A 23904-nucleotide genomic window follows, 5' to 3' on the forward strand; every position below is an offset into this window, starting at 1 on the left:
ACCAGAAAGACTCTGGAAGCTTAGAAATGTTTTATGTCTTATCGGTGTGGTAGTTCCATGGGTGCACACACATGTAAAAAGTAATTGGGCTGTACTTAAGATTTAAACACTTTACTGTATGTATAATATACCCCCCATTTATAAAAAATGAAAAGGGAGCCTTTTCAGAAGTTTATATTCAGAGATCCAAAATTTGTGCTTATCCTCAAGACACTAGCTCTTCATTGGTGATACAGTGATGGCTGGATCCAATAATTCCCTGAGAATACTTTTGTGGCCCACAATTTTAGAAAAGTAAGGATAATAGGAAATTTTAATCAAAATAACTTTTCAATACACACTGGGCATCAATACTAATGATATAAGCTATTTATCATGCATATGATACACAGTACAGAATGTGCGTTCGATTTTATTAGACTCAGACCAGGAGTTCGTGAATTTTAAGGGCCTCTGTGTATTTGTTGATTTTCTTCTCCACATTCTTTTTGGCCTGTTTCCATAGCCTCATGAGCTGCTTTGTCTTCTGGTAATGGATCTTGGCTTTCTCCTTCTTCTCCTCTAGGGTGACTGTTACTGCCTTGTATATCCAGCCAACCTCATGAGCCAGGTGCCCCAAGTAAGCAAACTATTGTGTAGGCTTCAGATGCACAACCTTTAGGGCAGGAACCACCATCCACTTTTTCTTGTCATAGGGTGGTGGGATCCCAACACACACCTTGAGGCAGTCCAGGGCAGACTAACCTCCCTTGGTCTTGTGGGGCAGCATGCCTCAGACCATCCTCCCAAAGATGTGGCTGGGCCCCTGAAGGTGTAGGGGCCATGGGATGGGCTGGTGTTCATCTGCTTGCAGAGGAAAGCCAAGTACTTCAACTTGTTTCTGTAGGAATCGCCAGAAATGATGATGCCCTCACAGCACACAACTATGACCTTCCTGCCTAGCAGCACCAGTTTGGTCACAATGGCCACCAGGTGGCCCAAGAATGCCCTTCCACCATCTGGGGCGACCACCTGAGAAGAGAGGTTCAGTTATTTTTAACAAATATTTTTGCCATTTCTTCTTATCTTGTGTTTAAAGAATCCTCTTTAAATATGGTGAAGAGTAGGAACCTGAACCAGGTAAATAGACTCCTTTAAGAGATTCTTATAACAAAGCTAATTTCAGTCAGCCTTGCTATGTCACAAATGCATTGCCAAGGGAGATTATGGAAGAAGGAGAGTAATCCCTTTTTATAAAATGGTTTTACCTCAGTTTTCCTCAAGTAGAGTGGTCTCCCACTATTGCTTCTCTGATTCTAGTTAATCTTCAGGAGTAATCAGTAAAAGTATTAGACATCATTAAAAGAAAGAACCAATTTTCAATCAGCTTAAAAAAATCCTTTACCTTGATTTGGTTGATTTTTCTTAATGTTCAAACAAACTGTGTTTATGTCTGCAGGAAGCACATGGTTCCATTTCAAGGAGAAGCTCTCTTCCCATTTAGGTGTTTTGAATCATTTAAGGAATCAATACCTAGTGGAACAACAGAAAGCACTGATAGGCAGGTCCCACTAGGGTGCTATGGACATGAGTCATGATTGGAAATCCAAGAGGTAAAGTCAGTTGGGAAGAGTTTCATTCTCAAATGAATATCATTTCTTTGGGGGACAACTTTGGTTGGATAAAACTTTATTGACAGCTGTGCCCCAGCAGTCCGCAGTGCAACCAAATGCCTGTGAGAGTACTTGAGTTCATAATAACCCTTGTCTCTGATTCAATTTCAAAACCAAGTTTCTTGGCCACTGTTTTGAAACTACGACAAAAGGTCAAATGAATCTCAGTGGTGGTCATGGAAAAATGACAACTTAAAAATGAAGCAGTGAAAACAAGCATCTTGTGGAAACTCGGAAAGCCGGTGCTTTTAGGGTAGAAGTTCCAGCCTGAGGCTTGATGGGTGAATAGGAACCCAGGAGGCATGTGGGGTTGGGGTCTGACTAACAACAACTTAGGTGCACTCTTGTTCGCTGCTTCCCAAGAAAGGAGTCTTACAGCAGCTAGTTGTGAAGATTAGGAGGTAAATTTTCAGTCAGCATTATTTGTTAGTTCCTAGACAGTTTATGAACATTAATATGACATTGGAACAAAATTCTTTGAATGTTATAATGTAGAGTTTGGCAGGACGTTATTTTAGTGGTTTAGAATGAATTATTCAATAACTGCTTGTGTTGAACACCCACTAAGTATCAGGTGCTGTGGTACATGTGTGTACAAGGCAGCTTCTAACCTCATGGTGTTTACAGAAATGCGCTAAGCCTGAATTTCTTCATCTAAGATAGTGTTAAAAAGAAATGACACGCCCCCAAATGGAGTCAACTTTTGCTAAGCCCCACCAACACTTGTGAATACCTAACCTAACTGCAGTTTTATCCTTTCCCTGGAATGGGATTTTAGACCAGTCTGGGATTTCCTGATCAGCACTATGAGGTTAATCTGTCTTCCCCAAAGGGAAGGTAAGCTCACCTGAAGTAATGCAGTCTTTTAAAATTCCTTGTCTCACCTCCTTTCTGCCTGTAAAATCCTTCCATTTCCAGCAACTCCTTGAAGTTTCCTTTTGTTTGCTAGATGGGATGCTGCCTGATTTATGAATTGTTGAATAAGCCAATTAAATTTTTACATTTACTTGGTTGAATTTTGTTTTTTAACAATAGGAACCATCTTGTGCAATTGAGGGTTAAATGAGGTCATGCATCTCAACTTTTTACATTGTGTGGCAAATAGCAAAGCCTCGTATTACCTGTAGTCACAGATATAGACAGACTTATGCCTCTGAGAAGGGGTACATCAGTCAACATGAAGGCAGAACATTAGGAAAGGTGTCCTTGAGGAGTTGAGTGCTTGTGTATGACCTGAAGGAAGAGGAGAAGAGAGCCAGTAGAAGGAGGAGACTTCCTCCAGATGGAGTGGAGGTATAGGGCGCAGAAGTGAGAGACAGTTGGCAGGAGTTCAGTTCTGAAGCTCCCCTGAGCTCCAGCTGGGGAGTGAGAAGAGATGAGGTTGGCTGGGTGAGGTGTGTTGGTCAACCAGCTCTGTGGATATCGGCTGATTTTCACAGTATGAATCTTCCCATTGAGGCTGCTTTCAGCTACCAGCAGTTTAGCAACAAGCACACAAAACTCCTGGATCTTAAAGCATTAGCTCTGCATCAGATTCAAGTGATATCCAGTATGCTCTCATTGCTGGGTTAAGAGTTTGGATGGTTTCTAGAGCAGCAGGTTGTACTGACAGTACTTTGAGCCGGGGAAACAGAGTATCAGGTCAGAGTTTAAGAAAAATTACTCTGGCTTCAGTGAGGAGAGGGCAAGTCTGGACCAGGAAGGCCCGTAAAGTAATCCAGGCCAGAAATTAAGGTAAATTTAGTAGAGGTAGTAACAGTTGCAATACAGGAAAAAACTGGATTTAGAAGATAATAGAACAACAGATGATTGATCAGGTGCGGAGATTTAGGAAGTGGGAGCATCCAAGGAGTAAATCTGGAATTAGGGTACACTTTGTACCAATAGTATACTTCAGTGGATGGCCATTTGGAGCAAGCTGGCCAATATTGTCTGTCAAGAGTGATAAGCATTCTTGCAACCCAGTCATCTGGATCCAGAGGTTTACTCTTGACTGTATCATTATATTGTGCCCCCAAATGTCTGTAGCATACATCAGATAGAAGAAAAATTGCCTTATTAGTGAAATTACAAATAAGAAAAAATGCAAAGGAAAATCTCTAAAAGAGAAAAGACTTGAATGAACACTTCATAGAGAAAGAAATATGAATGACCAATAAACATATGAACAAAATGTTGATCCTCACTGACAATTAATGAAATACTTTTCACCTGTTACATTTGCAAAGATATATAAAACATGAATACCATAGGATGTATAAAGTGTTGACATCTACTTCTAGTGGAATACTGTATAGCCATTAAAAGAATGAGATAGAGAGGTACCTAGGTGGCTTAGTCAGTTAAGCATCCCACTTTGGCTCGTGTCACGATCTCACAGTTTGTGAGTTCGAGCCCCGTGTCGGGCTCTGTGCTGACAGCTCAGAGCCTGGAGCCTGCTTTGGATTCTGTGTCTCCCTGTCTCTCTGCCCCTCCCTTACTTGCACTCTCTCTTTCTCTCTCAAAAATAAATAAACATTTTTTAAAAGTTAAAGAATGAAGTAGAGTTAATGTTCTGCTAGGAAAGAGTTCCTCAATATGTTAAGAAGTGAAAAAAAAAAATAAAGGCTTAGAATAATAGCATTCTAAGATACTATTAAAAATAGGCAATGTGTATGCAGACATGTGCTTATAAATGGTCAGAAAATGAAGATAACAGAAGAAATCATCTTATGTCTAACTCTGGAGAGTGAAATTTGAGGCCTAATGGGATATAGACCATGGGGAGGAGTGGAGTCTTTTTTTTTTTTTTTTTTAACATTTATTCATTTTTGAGAGTGAGAGAGACAGAGCATGAGTGGGGGAGTGGCAGAGAGAGAGGAAGACACAGAATCCGAAGCAGGCTCCAGGCTCCGAGCTATCAGCACAGGGCCCAATGTGGGGCTCAAACTGACGGACTGCAAGATCATGACCTGAGCCGAAGTTGGACGCTCACCGACTGAGCCACCCAGGCGCCCCAAGAGTCTTTTTTAAGATACATTTTGTTATGGAAAATTTCAAACATATACAAGTAAAAAAATGATATAATGGACCATGTACTCATCACCTACGTTCAACAATTATCAATATTACTTGATTATGCTATCCTTTTGTTCTATTTGAAAAAAATACCACTAGCAACGTAGTGGAAGTGATTTGCCCCAGTGACCTTACAGCCATGGGCTTGTTGCTCCAAACTTCAGTCCCCAGAACTAGGAGAAGGCTTCACGGACTGAGGAACATTAGCCACTTTGCTCTTAAATTCTGTCAGCTGTGTAGCTAGAGGGACGGATAACTTTATCCAGATACTATAAGATGATCCTTAATTTAAAAAGCAACATCAAAGGAAGACTGTCTGCTCGGTAAGGGGGAATTTAATATGTTTACTACCCTCCGCCGACACTCCCAGTCCATGTTTTTATTAAGGAACAGCTTGATTTATCCTGCAGCTGATTTTTATCTCTGTATTAAGATTTACTTCATTTCCCAGCAGAGCCCAAAGCTAAGAAAACAGTGCCTTCCTCTTCAAGTTGGTGTGTCTTGGGTAACCAGACAGCTGCTGCCAGATGTGACCCATGGTCACAGTGGTCTGGTGGATGCCTCACAACAGAAGTTTAAGAGCGCTTAGAAAAGTATAGAGATTCCCAGGCCCCACTTGGGATATACTGCCAAATTCTGAGGACTAAAAATGAGGATACCTGCTCCCTGCGTGCATCCATTCATCTACTCCACAGTCACTCACTCTGCATTCCCTATTGTGCCAGACTCTGTGCTAGAGTTCGAATTGTAGAGTCGAGCAACGCATGGCCTCTGACCTTCAGGAGCGAATCAAATCTGGAATCAAACTTTCAAGATTTGCTCTGTTTCCTCTGCCAGGATTACTTTCCTATCTTGTCTAACTCTTCTCACTCGTCCTTCAAAATTTAGCTACGAGTTGCCATCTCTGATGAATGCTTTCAATTTATTGTTTCCTCTGCCAGGAGCACCCTTCCTATCTTGTCCACCTACACTTACTCATCCTGCAAAACTGAGGTCACCAGTCCCCATTGCCCTGCCTGCCTCCTCAGATCCAAGCTAGTTACTATGCTTATCAGATTGCATTATGGATTCTTACGTGTCTGCCTTGCTTTAGGGCAGGGCCTTTGATTCTCCAGTTCCTCTGCATTTTATTTAGTACATTTATTTGGTACATTTATGTAGTCATTGAATTAATTCATAAAGAGGTGCAACAGCATAATTTCTCTGGGTATTATGCTACTTCGGGACTCATAAGTGCTTTCAAAGACAACTTTCTTGGTCGTTGGCCCCTCTATAGCCGCTTCTCAGTTTCTCTACTCTTCTAAAACACCAATCTTATCTGAGAGGGCTTAAGGCTTTGAATAACAAGAGCAGATATGTGTCTGGGGGCCCAGCTTTAAGCAGCTAACATGTACTACTTGTTCCTTTGAAATAGACATTAGTGTCAATTTTAAAACCCTTGCTTGATCCTTTCTATTTTAAATACTTTAAATATGAGAAGAAATTGGAATTTACAAATATTATCATGATATCTGCATCCTGCTATGAAGACTTTGGACAGTATGAATCATTGCAGGACTTTTGTATGATTGTAGAACTCTTAAGAAAGACTAACCAACATAAGCTAGGTGAAGGATCATCATGTGTAATTCCTAGACCAGGAGACAGAGACTTAGTTTCTACTTCCTTTTGAGGCCTTGGTTTCTTCATTTGCAGAAAAAAAGAAAATATATATATATATATATATATATATATATATATGAAAATTAAAAAGGAAATGGTTGAGTGTTTTCAAGGGTCCTTCTTGGCTTTAAGATCTATGAGTCCATAATCCAGGAAACAAATATTTTCAGTAAATTGAAACAAAAAGTTTAATTTTTTTAGCTGATCTCAGGATCTTTTCTTCTGTCAATAACCATTGAAACGCTGGGAAGTCTTGTAATATTCTTTTTTTGTTACTACTCTTTTCTGTGAATTGAAACATTTACAGATAACGAGAAGGGAGGGGAAAAATGCCCAGTGGGAAATTGTCTTCAAAAGAAAATTCCAGTGTCCATTGTTTCTCTTGATTTCTTTTTGGCAAAGGTATCTTAATTCCAACTGCCATTGAATATTTTGAATTTAATCCAATGGCACAGATTCCATGCTTACTTCTGACTCTCCTGCCAACAGCTCCTGCTATGGGTGGGAACCAGCCATTCTACAGCCAGTCTTAGTACCTGAGCTTCTGGGATATGCCAGGCTCAAAGTCTCCCATGGTACTGCTTGTACCAGGATAATTGTGGGCACCACTGCCTTCCCAGCAATAGGAGTGCCAGAGAACTTCTTTATAGTAGGATTTGTTAAATTTCAGTTCAAATTTCTGTTTAATGTTAATCATTCTGCTGAGAGGAATCAGGTACTACTGATTGATAAGTATCTTCTCAATTTAGATTTCTATCAAATACCAGAGAGGAAGAGGCAAGAAACGGGCTTAACCCAAAAGAAAATGAAAATAATAACTACTAATAATTATCATGTGCTAACTATATGCTAAGTCTTTTCTCACTTATTCCTCACACAACACTATTATATGCCCCATTTTATAAATGAATAAATCGAGATTCAGAGAAGTTAGCATCTAGTCTAAGATTATGCATTCTACCAAACTGGTGTTCGGATCTAGAATATCTGACTCCATAGCCTGTGCATATAACCACTATGCTGTATTCCCACTTAAGAACTGTGTATGGTCTTCTGTTAAGTTTCTCAATTTCCACATATGAATGAACTCATATGATATCTTTCTCTGACTGACCACAGGGGAAGGGAAGGAAAAATAAGTTACAAGTAGAGAGGGAGGCAAACCATAAGACATTCTTAAATACAGAGAACAAAATGAGGGTTAATGGGGGGGGGGGAGGGTGGGGGAGATGGGTGATGGGCATTGAGGAGGGCACTTGTTGGGATGAGCACTGGGTGTTGAATGTAAGTGATGAATCATGGGAATGAATCTACTCCTGAAGCCAAGACTACACTGTATGTTAGCTAACTTGATAATAAATTAAAAAAAAATAAATAAAAATAAAATAAATAAAATAAATTTTAAAAACCTCTGTATGGATGCAGTCAGAACTGGGAGACAGTTTTGAGCAGAATCATTGATATAAGATTTTTTTAATGGATTCCAAAATGATAATAGAATCTGATCTTCAGCACGTCTCATGAGCTAAAGTCACAAGAGATAATTTGGATAATACAGAAATAGAAGTCTTCACTAAACAAAGGATAAACTAAAGAAACATCTACTAATGCAATTAATCCAGGAGCAATTAATAAGTATGTTAGTTATGGTAAATGATTTCAGCTGTACAACAAATGCTCCTGCATCTCAAAGGCTTTAGCACAACCGACAACTGTTTTTCTCAGTCCAGTGTGGTCAGTAGGCAGGCTCTGCTCCACACAGTTATCCAAGACAAGATCAGGAATAGTGTGAGGGGAACAGGGCACTCAGCTCAGGTGCAAAATTTGTGAGAATGCCAAAAAACTTAGAAATCACTATAAATAATATTTTAATGAAATATTTCAAAAAAAATCAAAACTAGTGCCAAAAATGCATGATAAAGTATCAAAATTTTAAATTAAGATAGAATCCAACAGAGCCGGAATAAGGGTGAGGTGACTGAGACTGAGTCATGCTGGCTAATTAAAGGCAAATTTTAAAAATCCAACTAAAAGTAGATGACCTTTACTCAGGAAATGTAGATTCATACATATGAACAAAACAAAAGGACTCATTATTGCCCCCTCCCACCATGCCTAGGCTCAGAGTAAAGGATAAAAAGCATCCCTAGACCAGTGGGGGGGGGGGGGGGCATTGCATTTTTTTCATTGTTCCAGGCAAGGCCACAAGGCTGTAGACTGGAATGAGCTTAGTTTTGGCAACCTTGAGATTCCAAGGAATTGGGTTTGCCCATCTGGACAGGGAGGACCAGGTCTTGTACTTAGTTGATGGTTGCCCTGGAAAAATAGCCCCAAAGAGCCTTTTGTTTAAAGAACTAAGTGAGCTAGTTGAAACTGCTTTTAATGCAAGCCCAACAGACTTCAATTAATTGAAAGCATAGTCTGCTGGTCTTAGAAACCTTTGTTATACAGTGACATATGCTGGCAGGCCTGGGACTCAAGAGAGGACACACTTGTGCAGACAGGTCCTCTCAGCAGCCACGGCCCACATGACTGTATTTCTTTTTCTTCTTGGCACTTCTCACGCTCTGACATTTTCTTATTTAGTTGTTAACTCATTTATATCTGTTCTCAGGGCAAACCCACCACATGTGAATACAGATGGTCCCTGACGTACTATGGTTGGACTTAATGATTTTTTGACTTTGTAATTGTGCCTAAAGTGATATGCACTCAAGTAGAAACTGTTGGAATTTTGACTGTTGATCTTTTCTGGGACCAGGGATATGCTGTGTAACACTCTCTTGTGATGCTGTATAGGGGCTGCCGCAGGCTCCCGAAGAGTCACATGATCCTAAGGGTAAGTTGCCGACCCCCTTAGAATCATTCTGTACCCCCATGTAACCATTCTGCTTTTCACTTTCAGTACAGTCTTCAGTAAATTACCTGAGATAGTCAACAGTTTATTAGAAAATAGGCTCTGTGTGAGATGATTTTGTCAAACTGTAGGCTAATGTAAGTGTTCTGGGCTTGTTTGAGATTGCTATGATGTTCGGTAGGATAGGGATATTGAATGCATTTCACCTTATGCTATTCTCAACTTACAATGGATATATAGGGCCATAGCCCAATTCTAAGTCAAAGAAGAGGTGTACCAAGGGATCAGTGACCTTGTATTTCTTGTTTGTCACCTGGCACATAACAGGTGCTCAATAAATATTGAAATGAATAAGTAAGTTAGAACCAATCTGTTGGTTCTGCCTGAACTCCTTTTTCTTCACGAAATTCTACCACAGTGATTAGCACAGAACATACACTCAATACATGGCCACCATAATTACTGTTATTGTGGGGCTACAAATTGCCCTCATAAGGAAGGATAATGATAGTACCACATTCAGGCCTCTGATACAATAAAAGAAACCTGTTTATTTAATTTAATTTATTTTTATTTTTTATTTTTTTAGGAGAAAAAGGACTTTATTAAAAATATGAGGCATTCCCTCAGACTCAGGGGAGAGCTAGACAATGAGGTTCAATCCTAAACTTTCAGAAATAATACCCTAAATTACTCCACAAATCAGTCTGATTAAAAAAAAACAAAAACCTGCCAACGTCAAGCTTCAGATACTCCAGTTTGTGTCTCTGTCTTCTGAGAACCAGGAACACGACTTTATTGCATCCAGCATTGTCCGCCATTCCAAGGCCAAAATTCTGTGGGAATCATGCAGCCATTTAATTATGGCAATCCCAGCTGATGCCAGCTTTACCATTATGTTGATCACTTCTGTGTGATCACTTGTCTGACTGGAGGAGCTAGATCATTTTATTACACCCTAGCTGGGAGGAAAAGCTGGAAAATGAATTGTCTGACTTTTACCAGGGAAGGCAGCACTCAAAAGTCCCCCCAAGAAGCAGAGGGCTTCAAAAAATGCTGGAAAGCCGGAAAACATAATAAATGACCACTATAAATACAACCTGATATGTATAATATGGTCTTTTAGTTAAAGCAGACTTTCGGTTAAAATAGTCATTTCAGTCAACTAGCTAATGAATTCAAACAAGGAAGAAACTCTCTATATTTCCATCTAAGGCCAATTCTTCGTGTCTACTATATCCATCTTCTCTCATTTCCTCAAGAGCATTGCTCCAAAAGGACATTAGGGGTTTTATTTCTTTTTTTTTTTTTTCTAATTTGTATCTTATTTCTACCACTTTTTTTTCAATATATGAAATTTATTGTCGAATTGGTTTCCATACAACACCCAGTGCTCATCCCAAAAGGTGCCCTCCTCAATACCCATCACCCACCCCCCCATCAACCCTCAGTTTGTTCTCAGTTTTTAAGAGTCTCTTATGCTTTGGCTCTCTCCCACTCTAACCTCTTTTTTTTTTTTTTCCTTCCCCTCCCCCATGGGTTTCTGTTAAGTTTCTTAGGATCCACCTAAGAGTGAAAACATATGGTATCTGTCTTTCTCTGTATGGCTTATTTCACTTAGCATAACACTCTCCAGTTCCATCCACGTTGCTACAAAGGGCCATATTTCATTCTTTCTCATTGCCACGTAGTATTCCATTGTGTATATAAACCACAATTTCTTTATCCATTCATCAGTTGATGGACATTTAGGCTCTTTCCATAATTTGACTATTGTTGAGAGTGCTGCTATAAACATTGGGGTACAACTGCCCCTATGCATCAGCACTCCTGTATCCCTTGGGTAAATTCCTAGCAGTGCTATTGCTGGGTCATAGGGTAGGTCTATTTTTAATTTCTTGAGGAACCTCCACACTGTTTTCCAGAGGGGCTGCACCAATTTGCATTCCCACCAACAGTGCAAGAGGGTTCCCGTTTCTCCACATCCTCACCAGCATCTATAGTCTCCTGGTTTGTTCCTTTTGGCCACTCTGACTGGCGTGAGGTGATATCTGAGTGTGGTTTTGATTTGTATTTCCCTGATGAGGAGTGACGTTGAGCATCTTTTCATGTGCCTGTTGGCCATCCGGATGCCTTCTTTAGAGAAGTGTCTATTCATGTTTTCTGCCCATTTCTTCACTGGGCTATTTGTTTTTTGAGTATGGAGTTTGGTGAGCTCTTTATAGATTTTGGGTACTAGCCCTTTGTCCGATATGTCGTTTGCAAATATCTTTTCCCATTCCGTTGGTTGCCTTTTAGTTTTGTTGGTTGTTTCCTTTGCTGTGCAGAAGCTTTTTATCTTCATAAGGTCCCAGTAATTCACTTTTGCTTTTAATTCCCTTGCCTTTGGGGATGTGTCAAGGAAGAAATTGCTACGGCTAAGGTCAGAGAGGTCTTTTCTTGCTTTGTCCTCTAGGGTTTTGATGGTTTCCTGTCTCATATTCAGGTCCTTTATCCATTTTGAGTTTATTTTTGTGAATGGTGTGAGAAAGTGGTCTAGTTTCAATCTTCTGCATGTTGCTGTCCAGTTCTCCCAGCACCATTTGTTAAAGAGACTGTCGTTTTTCCATTAGATGTTCTTTCCTGCTTTGTCAAAGATGAGTTGGCCATACGTTTGTGGGTCTGGTTCTGGGGTTTCTATTCTATTCCATTGGTCTATGTGTCTGTTTTTGTGCCAATACCGTGCTGTCTTGATGATTACAGCTTTGTAGTAGAGGCTAAAGTCTGGGATTGTGATGTCTCCTGCTTTGGTCTTCTTCTTCAAAATTACTTTGGCTATTCGGGGCCTTTTGTGGTTCCATATGAATTTTAGGATTGCTTGTTCTAGTTTCGAGAAGAATGCTGGTGCAATTTTGATTGGGATTGCACTGAATGTAAGAAACCCTGTTTAGATTATACCAAGTTTTGCATGTATATTAACTCCACATCAATAAACTCTTATATTTCAAGGCCAACACATTTTCTAGGACTTTATATGATTCTTGATGGATAATGGACATGGAAAGAGTTCTAGAAAAGTGGCCTTGGGATGGCAGCTTTTGTGAATGTTAAGTACACCACATTAATGGATCATTAGACACACACTGATGTGGTCATGCACACACATGCACACATATACATACATAGGAAGGTAGATAGGCATATATGTAGATATACAGGTAAACCATAGATAGATGTATGTAATGTTCCTGACACATAGCACTCAACACACAACATTAGCACTCATAGCAGAGTTCTTGCCCATCGATTTCTACATCATCAAGCAGCACTTATCAGCTAAATGGCTCAGAGTAATTTATGACTCAAGTTCAGATAGCCACCACTGATTCAATATTTTAATGACATATATTAAAATCCATGTATTTCCAAATCAAAACCATATTGAGATACCATCTCACACCAGAGTGGCTAAAATTAACAACTCAGGAAACTACAGATGCTGGTGAGGATGTGGAGAAAGGCGAAACCTCTTGCACTGCTGGTGGGAATGCAAACTGGTGCAGCCGCTCTGGAAAACAGTGTGGAGGTTCCTCAAAAAATTAAAAATAAAACTACCCTACAACCCAGCAATTGCATTACTAGGAATTTATCCAAGGGATACAGGAGTGCTGATGCATAGGGACACATGTATCCCAATGTTTATAGCAGTACTTTCAACAATAGTCAAATTATGGAAAGAGCCTAAATGTCTATCAACTGATGAATGGATAAAGATGTGGTTTATATATAAAATGGAATACTACTTAGCAATGAGAAAGAATGAAATCCTGCCATTTGCAACAATGTAGATGGAATTGGAGGGTATTATGCTAAGTGAAATAAGTCAGTCAGAGAAAGACAGGTACCACATGTTTTCACTTCGATCTGGAACTTGAGAAACTTAACAGAAGACTACGGGGGAAGTGAAGGGAAAAAAATAGTTTCAAACAGAGAGGGAGGCAAACCATAAGAGACTCTTAAATATAGAGAACAAACTGAGGGTTGATGGGAGGATGGGGGAGAGGGGAAAATGGGTGATGGGCGTTGAGGAGGGCACTTGTTGGGATGAGCACTGAGTGTTGTATGTAAGTGATGAATCATAGGAATCTACCCCCAAAACTGAGAGCACACTGTACACACTGTATGTTACCTAACTTGACAATAAATTATATTAAAAAATAAAACCCATGTATTTCTCCAAACTATGTACACTTTTAGATATTGGGTCATGTTACTCTGGCCACAGCAATGCTTATCAGATATTATGATCAATTTCTACAGACCGACAATAAATTCATATTGTATTGATTCTGAGCCAACTCTACATTCTAACATTCTCCACATCTTAATATTTTAACATTCCCTACATTTTAACATCTCTGAAATCAAGATGTCTTATAATCAACATCTTTATAAGTTTAGTTATTTTTTTCCTTAAATGCTGCTATTAAAATAGTGTTGTGTCTTTCCATCAAAGGCAACTGAGAATCAAGGAAATGTGGTATTTATAAGAAATATGACAGGCAGGTTTATATTAAGAATTCGTATAAAATGATAATGAAAAGCAGTGAAATCTCAGGAGGTAAAGGAGCAAAGGACATGAATCTTTTATCCACCTAAGGAAAATGTTTCTAGCCAGTACATATAAACAACCTTACTAGAACTCAAATAAATGCAAATTAAAACAAAAAGGACACTGCATTTCTTTTTTTCAGATTAGCACAGAATAAATTTTTAAAACTCCAGTGCTATTTAGATGAGATAAAATGGGCACCCATATCAAATGTTGGTGGGTAAATTGGTTCAGAATATCTGAAAAGCAATTTGGCTGTATATATTAAAATTCTTACAGTGGTCATACCCTATTTATTCTTCCAGGCATGTATTACAAGTGAATAATCAGAAATAGGTCAAAATATTATTCACAAAGAACAATAAGTAGAAAAAAAGTTAAGATTCTAAATTTACATACTATATTTCAGTTACATAAGAACTCAGAAAAAATGATTATAATAAAATATTCTAAGATATTAATGAGTGATTTTATTCCTGCTCCTTTAGGCTTCATGTACTTTATAAATAAAATTATCATTATTTTATTTTATTTTTTTTAATTTTTTTTTAGCATTTATTTATTTTTGAGACAGAGAGAGACAGAGCATGAATGGGGGAGGGGCAGAGAGAGAGAGGGAGACACAGAATCGGAAGCAGGCTCCAGGCTCTGAGCCATCAGCCCAGAGCCCGACGCGGGGCTCGAACTCACGGACCGCGAGATCGTGACCTGAGCTGAAGTCGGACGCTCAACCGACTGAGCCACCCAGGCGCCCCAAAATGATCATTATTTTAATAACCAGAAAAAGATTTAAAAACTGAAAGGGAAAAAAATGACCACAGGATATTCTTTAAAAATTTTTTTAATGTTTACTTATTTTTGAGAGAGAGACAGAGCACGAGTGGGGGAGGGGCAGAGAGAGGGAGACAGAATCTGAAGCAGGCTCCAGGCTCTGAGCTGTCAGCACAGAGCTCTATGCAGGGCTCAAACTCAGGAACTATGAGATCATGACCTGAGCCAAAGTCGGACTCTTAACCGACTGAGCCACCCAGGCGCCCCAACCACAGGATATTTTGATAGAATTTCTATTTCTTCCCAAAGGAAGAAAGGAAAATCGCTTACCATGAAGTTTGTCCTTATATGAGACTGACACGGCAAAAATTGTGTGTGGGGGGCTTTTACATATTTGTGTAGCATGATGCACAAGATAAAACATTTCAAGTTTGTTAGATTTAGATGACACAAAAGCCTTGACCTTTGAATTTTAAATTTTGGGACAAATTGTTTTCGACTTTGTTATTACTATTATTTGACACCCTTGAAAAACACCAGCGCCTCATTGGTTAAACTTACTCTGTTAAGCACCGTCTTCCTGGATGAGGAAGTTTTCAGTGTCCTTGCTAAAGATGGTATTAGTCAGCTATTTATTATCTCTTCCAAATAATAGTCGGATATAGTTCTCATCATATAAATATTTATTCATACCAAAACCCAACAGAGACTATATGCTGCTAATTAACAGTTGTGTTTTAAGAACATTGCAAGATTTCTTTTCAGTAGGAATCCAATTCAATGCTGTGTCCAATTCAATGCTGCCTGTACATGGAACAGTGTCTCCCAGAGGACTTTGGCTTTTTCTTTTTCTCCCCATCATTTGGCCTCATCTCCAACCTTGAAATTTTGTTTCTGCTTATAGATTCTTTAAAAAACAACAAAATATAGCATGCCTTGACTTATGCCTTTGATATCAGAATGAAAGCAACTGGTTAAAATTGATAGTAAATTTACACACTATATTTCTTCTACATTTTAGTAACTTCCTTGTTGTATTTATTGTTTCATGTGTTTACACTTTTGGGATTTTATTTGGGTATGCTGATATAATGGATAGCAGGCCCTCAAGTATCTTTCAGGCTAGTTAGGGGTGGTTGGGTTTGTGGGGCGGATATATTATCAGCATTTACAGGTTTCTTCCACCATCTGAAAGTAGAGTGCTCCTATAGAACTTTTGGTGAGCTGAAATGGCTCAAAGAAGCAATTATCATTAGTTTATATGGAAAATTTTTTGAGCTTTCTCACACTCCAAAATAACTTCTCTTGGGCTTTTCTGATACCGTAGGTCACATCTTGCTAACGGATGAACAAAATGAATTGAGATAAAGCACAAATGCTCACAGACACCTTTCAAAGCTCTGATGGCTTGATGCTGACACGCTGAGTGTAGTTCCCGGGGAAGGAGCTTGGTGGTGCCACTCACTATAAGGGTTCACTGCTGACCAACCAACCAACCCCTGCATGCTATTTTTCCTTTTCACCTTTTTTTCATAAAAGCAAAAGTCCTCTTAGGATTTCTTTTGGTTAGTGAAAACAGGCACTAATGTAGGTCTTCAGTATAAGCAAAGTAGTATAATGTGAACTTTCAAAAAGTGGGGGATACCTCTATAGTTTAAGGTGATGAGTACCATCCATTCTTTCCTCTAAGTTTATAGAGTGTGTGTCCTTAGCCAGAGAGAGTTCTGGACTTTGGGATATAGTGAGATGCAAGGCATCTGCTCCCTGAATAGAAGAATAATTGGATACTCTGAGAGCACAGAAGAGAGGGGGCTTCCATTAATTGTCCATTTCACAATAATCTCTGTTTCTTGTCCCCTATCCCCATATTCTTATTCCCAAACTCTAGCCAAGTGGGTTCCTCCTTCAGTAGGTCTAGGGTGAGAACTAGAACTTGTTAAAACTCTCCTTGATAATTCTGATAAATGGTCAAGTTTGGGAACCACCATGTGCCTAAACAGCAGTAATGATCTCATGTGAAAGTAGGAGAAATTGTCAAAAAGCAGCAGGAAGTGTTTCTTTGAATCATCTTTCTTCATAACATCTTGCTACTGTTAGAATTTTGGTTTAGAATATAAAATCGTCGGGGCACCTGTGTGGCTCACTCGGTTGAGCGTCTGACTTCAGCTCAGGTCATGATCTCGTGGTCTGTGAGTTCAAGCCCTGCGTCGGGCTCTGTGCTGACAGCTCAGAGCCTGGAGCCTGCTTTAATTCTGTGTCTCCCTCTCTCTCTGCCCCTACCCCACTCATGCTCTGTCTCTCTCTGTCAAATATAAATAAACATTAAAAAAAAGAATATAAAATCGTCAATGGTACTATGTCTAACTCTGTTCAACTATATAGGTAAGACTCTTCTGTTGTTCTTCTGGATGATTCTTGGCTTTCATAAATCAGTGAATTAATACAAAGCTGAAGTTACTTCTTTTGTTCTCATGTGAAATTATCTCCTTATGGAAATAATGCTGTAATCTGTTTCTTACTGTTCATCTGGTTGGTGCAAGCCTGTGTAAAGGGGAAGAGAGAGAGAGAGAGAGAGAGAGAGAGAGAGAGAGAGAGAAACTCTTCTCTTTAATAGCTTCACAAATGTGCTGTGGTTTCTTGACTCTGGGCCCTTGCACATGCTATTCATATTCCCATTCATTGGCTCGTTCATTTTCAGGTATCGGTGTGGAAAAACAATTTTTATGCATACACAGTCTCAAAAGATGTAATCCAGGCATCCTATCATAGAAAGCTATTGGCGATGGGTAAAACAAGAAAGAGGATGACAAGACTTTGGAAACAGCTAGCTAAGGAATAACAACCAAGGAAGGAAGTCCCTGAATGATGCTGTGCTGAGGATACACAAATCCAGAAGGAAGAACTCTAGGGGAAAGAAAGAAAAAAGAGCTCTCAAAAAATAAATAGACATTTGAGAGATTAGATGGGTAATTAGTCACATAAAAAACTTTGCAAATGAAAAAGATAGCAAAACAGAAGGTTGTTGATAAACAAAAATGAACTTCTTATATACTCTGGCTTAGCAGTGAATAATGTTCACATCATCAATGTAATATGACTCTTTCATTATTTCTTTTACCACAAATTGTCATGTGACTTTATTGGGATGAGGAGAGAACTGAGTGTTTGAGCATTGGTGGTGGAAGGGCATTCAATCCTCTACCAAAGCAAACACCAAAAAGGAAGATACAAATCTGATAAATCAAAAAATACTACACATATTGAAAAGTAATATGGGAAAAGGTACCAGTAGAAAGGGCTATAGGAATTCAAAGTGGTTGCCTAAGTCAAGGTAGGGTGGGAGATAGGGAATGTGTACAGGGGACTGTGCTGTTGTTGTTTCTGTAAAAGTACTTTAAACATTTAGAAAATTTGTGTCATTGTTTGAAAAGTACATCTATTGCTTTGATTAAAAAAAACCAATATGTATATATTAAGTAACTACCATGGGCCTGGCAGAGTATTTAACTGTGCTCATGATTTAAGAAAAGTTCTAAAACATGATTCTGACACTCTGAGACACTAAGTCACTTGGGAGTACATAAGCTAACGCCCATATATAAAAAACATTTCAAGAAAAAGGTATGACTAAATATGAGAAGAGACACAAGGAGTTTGGTATTCAAATTACATGCACCTTAATGTTTGTGAAAGTGTGTAAAGCAAAAAGTGCTGTGGAACTTATAATTTTTCTCTTAGTCTAAGGGCAGTGAGAATGAATCACTGTACCAGCTCCTTCCTAAGGGTTTACAAATTTGGCCCCATTGAAGCCTCCCTGAAAGCAGGACTGTACTGAAGCACTAGCTAAGCTCTGCATTGCTACTGTCATCGCTGCTTTTGCAGTCTTCAATCTTAGCTCCACTAAAAAAGAAAAAAAAAAAGGTCTTAATCACACTTTTTTCTTAGAAGATGAACATTGGGTTCCTCTTCCCTTTTGCCCAATAACTGTCAGAAAGGAAGCTGCAGGGACGACTGAAGAAGGACAAGCAAATAAGAAAATCAAAACAAAGGCAATTTCGCCAATGTATGTCTTGCCATTGTTGCATGTTTTACTTGGACATCCTTTCACTTCCTCTGTGCCCTTTGCGACAGAAATATTTGTTAGGAAGGTTAGAATCACTGAAGAGGTTTTTATGGTTGCATGTTCCTTGGGCAAAAGATTTGTCTTGTGGTCCTCTGAAAAGTGTTAAATTACAGCTGACATTTAAGCCAACTCAGATGAGAAGGTGTCAAATGTACTTGAATTAGAGAGAAAGAAGAAATCTCTGGAGGAAAGGTATAGCTCACAGATCCACTATGGTGTACATTCTGGAAGTTTTTTCTCAAAGTTAACAAAGCCAACTCTCTCAGGCTTTGAAGGCTGAGAACTATTTACCTTTTTAGACTAGTAGATTTTGAAGATAATAAATCTTTATTAAATAGATCTTGGAAAAATAAGACAAATATCCAGAAGAAAGTAACCAATTCTTATCACATTGTATAGAGTAGATTACTGTTAATTTGTTAAGTGATTTACATATATATGTATGTATATATATATATATATATATATATATATATATAACATATTTATGTGAAAAAGAAGTGTCATATTGTGTGCACATGGTTTGCTATCATGCTTTTGTTCCACTGACAATCTGATCCACTTTTTTTTTTTGGTGCTGGATTATGTTGCCAAGAGTTTGGGGGTACATTTCCAGGCCTGCAGGGAATAAGGCAAAGCCTTCACGATACCCAGTTGCTTTCTATCTAGACCTCAAAACCTGTGGGATTCAGTCTCCACTAGAGTTAAAGGTCAACTTGGAGACAGATTATTCTATTGTCTAGTCATCCAATTAAAATAGAGAATACATATGTTAAAAAATGAGATGTTTTCTCTCTATATGTGACCTCATCCTGGAAGGGTTTATGCCAGGTAAACATTAGATATTTGATATTTTTATCCAGAGCTAAGTATCTTCATGAAGAATTTTAAATATTTTTTATTGTGGGGATTTGTATAGATATAGATATACCTATATATCTATATATATCACAAAATTTGCTCTTTTAACCATTTTTAAGTGTACAGTCTGTAGCATTAAGTATATTTATACTGTTGTGCAAACATCGCCACTATCCTTCTCCAGAACTTTTTCATCTTCCCCCAAACTCTGTCACCAGAAAAAACAACTCCCATTCCTTCTCCCCACAGCCCTGGCACCCACTGCTCTACTTGTTGTCTCATGATTTGACTGCTCTCGGTACTGTAGGTATAAGGGGAATCATACAACATTTGTTCTTATGTGACTGGCATATGCAGGGCTTTGCATATACTGAGTGGCGATTAGCACCAAGCCCCTCCTCTAAGCAAATGGTGAGCAAATACGAGAAAATATCAGTTTGTAGGAGAGGCAAGTAATTAGCCTACTCAGATTTTCCACATGTCTTAGTCTGGCTCTGAGTTCAGGCCACCAACTTTTCTTACTATTTCTGGACTATTACATTTAATTTCAAATGTTCCTTCTGCCATTTATCCTCCTCACTGCTGCTGGAGTGATCTTTCTGAAGCACGACTCTGGTCATGTTATCTTTGCTTTAAAGCTCTGAGGCTGCTCGTCGCCTAGGGTAGATGTTCTTAGAATGGATCTGGCTCCCCAGCCACTTGGAAGACAGCAGGAGAGAAAGATCACTTAAATGGTGCAGGCGATGATGTCACCATTCCAAATCATGAGTTCATGGCAGAGAATGAGGATATTGTGGACGATGTGAATCACATATGCCCAGCTGTTTCTCATCTCTAAGCCTTTTTGCTCAGACTGTCCCTTCTTCCATAAGAAGAGTTATTCTAGAAGAATATTCTCATCTTGCTAGTCTCAGCTCAAGGGTTATCCTTTCCTATGAAATCTTCCCTGACAGGGCCCTCACCCCTCACTATCTGTTCCTTTCTGCCTTCTCTCCCTCTCCAGATCCAGGTGGTAGTTAAGAGGTAGAATAGTTTTTCCACTATTTAATCAGGGTCCCATGACAGCATGAGAATAGTTACTGTAATAGCAGCATTTTAAAGGAGGCCACATGCTCTGGTTACAGTGAGGGCATTTTGCAGCTGATACTCCATGCCTTATGCACAGGGACATTGTTGGTGATTGCTCCCTACTGGACCCAGGGACTGTGGGGTACAGAGGATGGGGAACAGGCTCGTCTGGTGGGCTAAACACAAGGGTTCTAATGAGTCCTTCGGGGCAGAGGAATGCCCATTTATCTTTTCCTCTTTCTGAATCCCCTTCTTCATTTGGGTGCTATTAATCATTCTCTGGTTAGGAGAAATAACTTAAATGTCTTACAGTGAGTTTACCTTGTGACTGGAGCAAAACAGAGGAAGACTATTCTTGCACAGGAAGTCTGTTTGCCATTAAAAATGTGACCCAAGGACTTATCTCACCTCAGAGTGGTTGGTTTGAAGTTTGTAGCCAAAACAGGTATTGAAAAAATAGTTTTGAAGTACCTCACCACCTGGTGCCATTGCTAGTGTTAATTAACTGTGTCAGGCCAGCAGGCCTGGATCAGCAACTCTTGGGATTGAAGGGGAATGCCATGACTAACGTAGTTTTGGGATGCCTGGGTTTAATTCCACTAAACAGTCCATATAACACTATGGCTTTCTTGAGGATTTCTCACCAAAGCTACAATAATGCCTCTGTGTGGTCTTTGCTCACTTTGGGTTCTACCACTAGCTTTGGCCTTCTAGGCATAGTCCTTTGTTATTAAGCAAATAACCATGCAGCTTACACATAGATCTAGTCCTGTGGTCCACTACTGAAAAGAGATGTTTACTCTCCTGGTTGAGTTGAGGGTTTCTGCTCTGTTTGTTTGTTCTCTCTCTCTCTCTCTCTCTCTTTCTCTCTCTCTCTCTCTTTTGGTGGAAGTGGTCAGACGCAGATAGCATGGACAAATGGTTCGTCTTTAAAAAAAAAAAAACTATTGGGGCGCCTGAGTGGTGCAGTCGGTTAAGCGTCCGACTTCAGCCAGGTCACGATCTCGCGGTCCGGGAGTTCGAGCCCCGCATCGGGCTCTGGGCTGATGGCTCAGAGCCTGGAGCCTGTTTCCGACTCTGTGTCTCCCTCTCTCTCTGCCCCTCCCCCGTTCATGCTCTGTCTCTCTCTGTCCCCAAAATAAATAAACGTTAAAAAAAAAATTAAAAAAAAACAAAACTATTTTTTAAATAGTAGTTTTAGGTTCACGATAAAATTGAAAGGAAGGTTCTCAGGGTTTCCATGTCTCTACTTACATTGTCCATCTGTTTTTGCATGCTGTCTACTTTATCTGTGAGACCCTTTAGGCTGTTACTCATAGTTGTTTCAAATTTCTGGTCTGTTAATTCCAACATCCCTGCATATCTGAATCTGATCTGGAAGCTTGCTCTGTCTCTTCAAATTGTGATTTTGACTTCGGGTATGCCTTGGAGTTTCTTTTCCTTGATCACCAGACATGAAATACCAGGTAAAAGGAACATCTGCAAATTGGCCTTTAGTAATGTGGTGGTGAGGTGCAGGGGGGAGGGGAGTCGTCCTATGACCAGGCCTCAGTCTTTCAGTAATCCTGTGCCTCAGGACTGTGAACTTCACAAATGACCCTCAGTTTTTTTATCCTCCCCCCCCTTTAGGTGGGACAAGATGAGTAGAGTGGGCTGAGATTGAGTATTTGCCTTCATCTGCATGCGAGGCTAGAGCCAGCTGGAGTTAGATATTACCTTTTTTCAGGTCAGTTAGCCTCTGATAATACCCCAGCAGGTTAGGCTTTGGTTAACTAGTTTGCCCTGAATGCAAGGCTTGTTAAGAACAAAGTACTCTGGCATATTTCAAAATTGTTCCTTTTCTCACCCACCTCCTCTGCCTGAAGCAGAAGGGAATTTTTACTATCAGAACCTGACCGAGCTCCTGGAGGTAAGTTTTACAGCATTGTGGGAGGCCCCCACAGTTGGGTCTCTCTGGAGTTTTTAACACTGAACCTCCAGCAATTTGTCACTTGTAATTCTGGTTTTCCCACCCTGGTCCTGGTTCCCACAGTGGTTTCCACTGGTGAGTTTGATCTGGTAAGCCAGGACTCCCTGTGTTTGATGGTCTGTCCTTCCAATCTTGGAGGGTACAGTCAGCTCTATGTTCTCCTCTCTTTTATGGGTCCAAAAAGAGTTGTTGATTTCTCAGTCCGTTTGGCTTTCAACTTGTTGTTGGGATAGAGTGGCAACTTCCAAGCTCCTTATATACACAATTAGAAACAGGAATCCCGGCCCCCGAGTGGTTCTTTATTTCTACAGAGAATTTCTCTGGACCTCACAGAATAAATTCTTACATTGGCAAAATTTCCTTCACCTCTTTTCCTACCATAGGCAAATTCATTCAGTCACCATTTCCTGAACATTTGTACCAAGGGAATGGGAAACCCATATGGGTATGTGTACTCTCTCTTCCCCCAACTCATACCCTTGAAAAACAGCACAACTGGATCACAGCACTCCTTTCCTTGAAGGCTTGGGATCCTCAACACAGAGCTCCCCGTCACTACCAGGAGACTGTAGTGAACAAACAGGTTAAAACCTTTGTGCTGTCCATGGTCCTCTACAGACCCAACACAGTATACAATGGCGAACAGCACACAGTCTTTGTGATCAAGGCCACTGCACTGCAGTGGATAAAATGAATTTAATATCCCCTTACTTCCATCCTACTTCCACTGCACTTTCTGTTTTTGAGAAATCCATAATGTGGATAACTTTTTACTTGTATGGTTAGAGGTAAAAAAGCTAAGACCTTTTTTTATTCTCAAGTCTTCCCTTCTGCTAAAAGGTCTGAGATTGAAAGGTGTTATTTAATTATAAAATCTCACAGTTAGTGTTTGTTTTTCCCCTAATTCTGGTTTAATTACTCCTGGTCTAAACAATAGCAGAGCTGAAGCCTTCAGTGGGAAAAGATTTAAATTTCCTCTTTGTGGCTGGTAAAATAAATGGCCCAACTAACGCCGAAAGGGATTTTTTTTCCTTCACTGACAGGTAGCCACAAAATTTCCTTTCTCAAAATCCTCAGCTAGTAAATGGTACACAAGTTGGCAAGTGAGAAGGCAATTGTCCACTCTCTTGCCCTGCAGTCCTGGGAGTGAAAGTCAATTGCCCTCAGCTCTGAGATTTCATAGGCCAGTGAGGACCCTTAGCTTTTTCAGCCCACATCTGCTCCTTTTTCTCTCCACAGATGCCTTGATGAGGTGAATGAATTTCTCAGTAAACTGTTAGAGATGAAGCTTGA

General features: G+C 39.7%; 1 pseudogene; it reads right to left on the reverse strand.

The window, feature by feature from the left end:
- Window positions 1-396: 396 nt before the first annotated feature.
- LOC101090376 lies at window positions 397-21995 on the reverse strand (annotated as a pseudogene).
- Window positions 21996-23904: the final 1909 nt, after the last annotated feature.

This window comes from Felis catus, chromosome C1 (genome assembly GCF_018350175.1).
Source record: "Felis catus isolate Fca126 chromosome C1, F.catus_Fca126_mat1.0, whole genome shotgun sequence".
Taxonomy (NCBI): Eukaryota; Metazoa; Chordata; class Mammalia; order Carnivora; family Felidae; genus Felis; species Felis catus.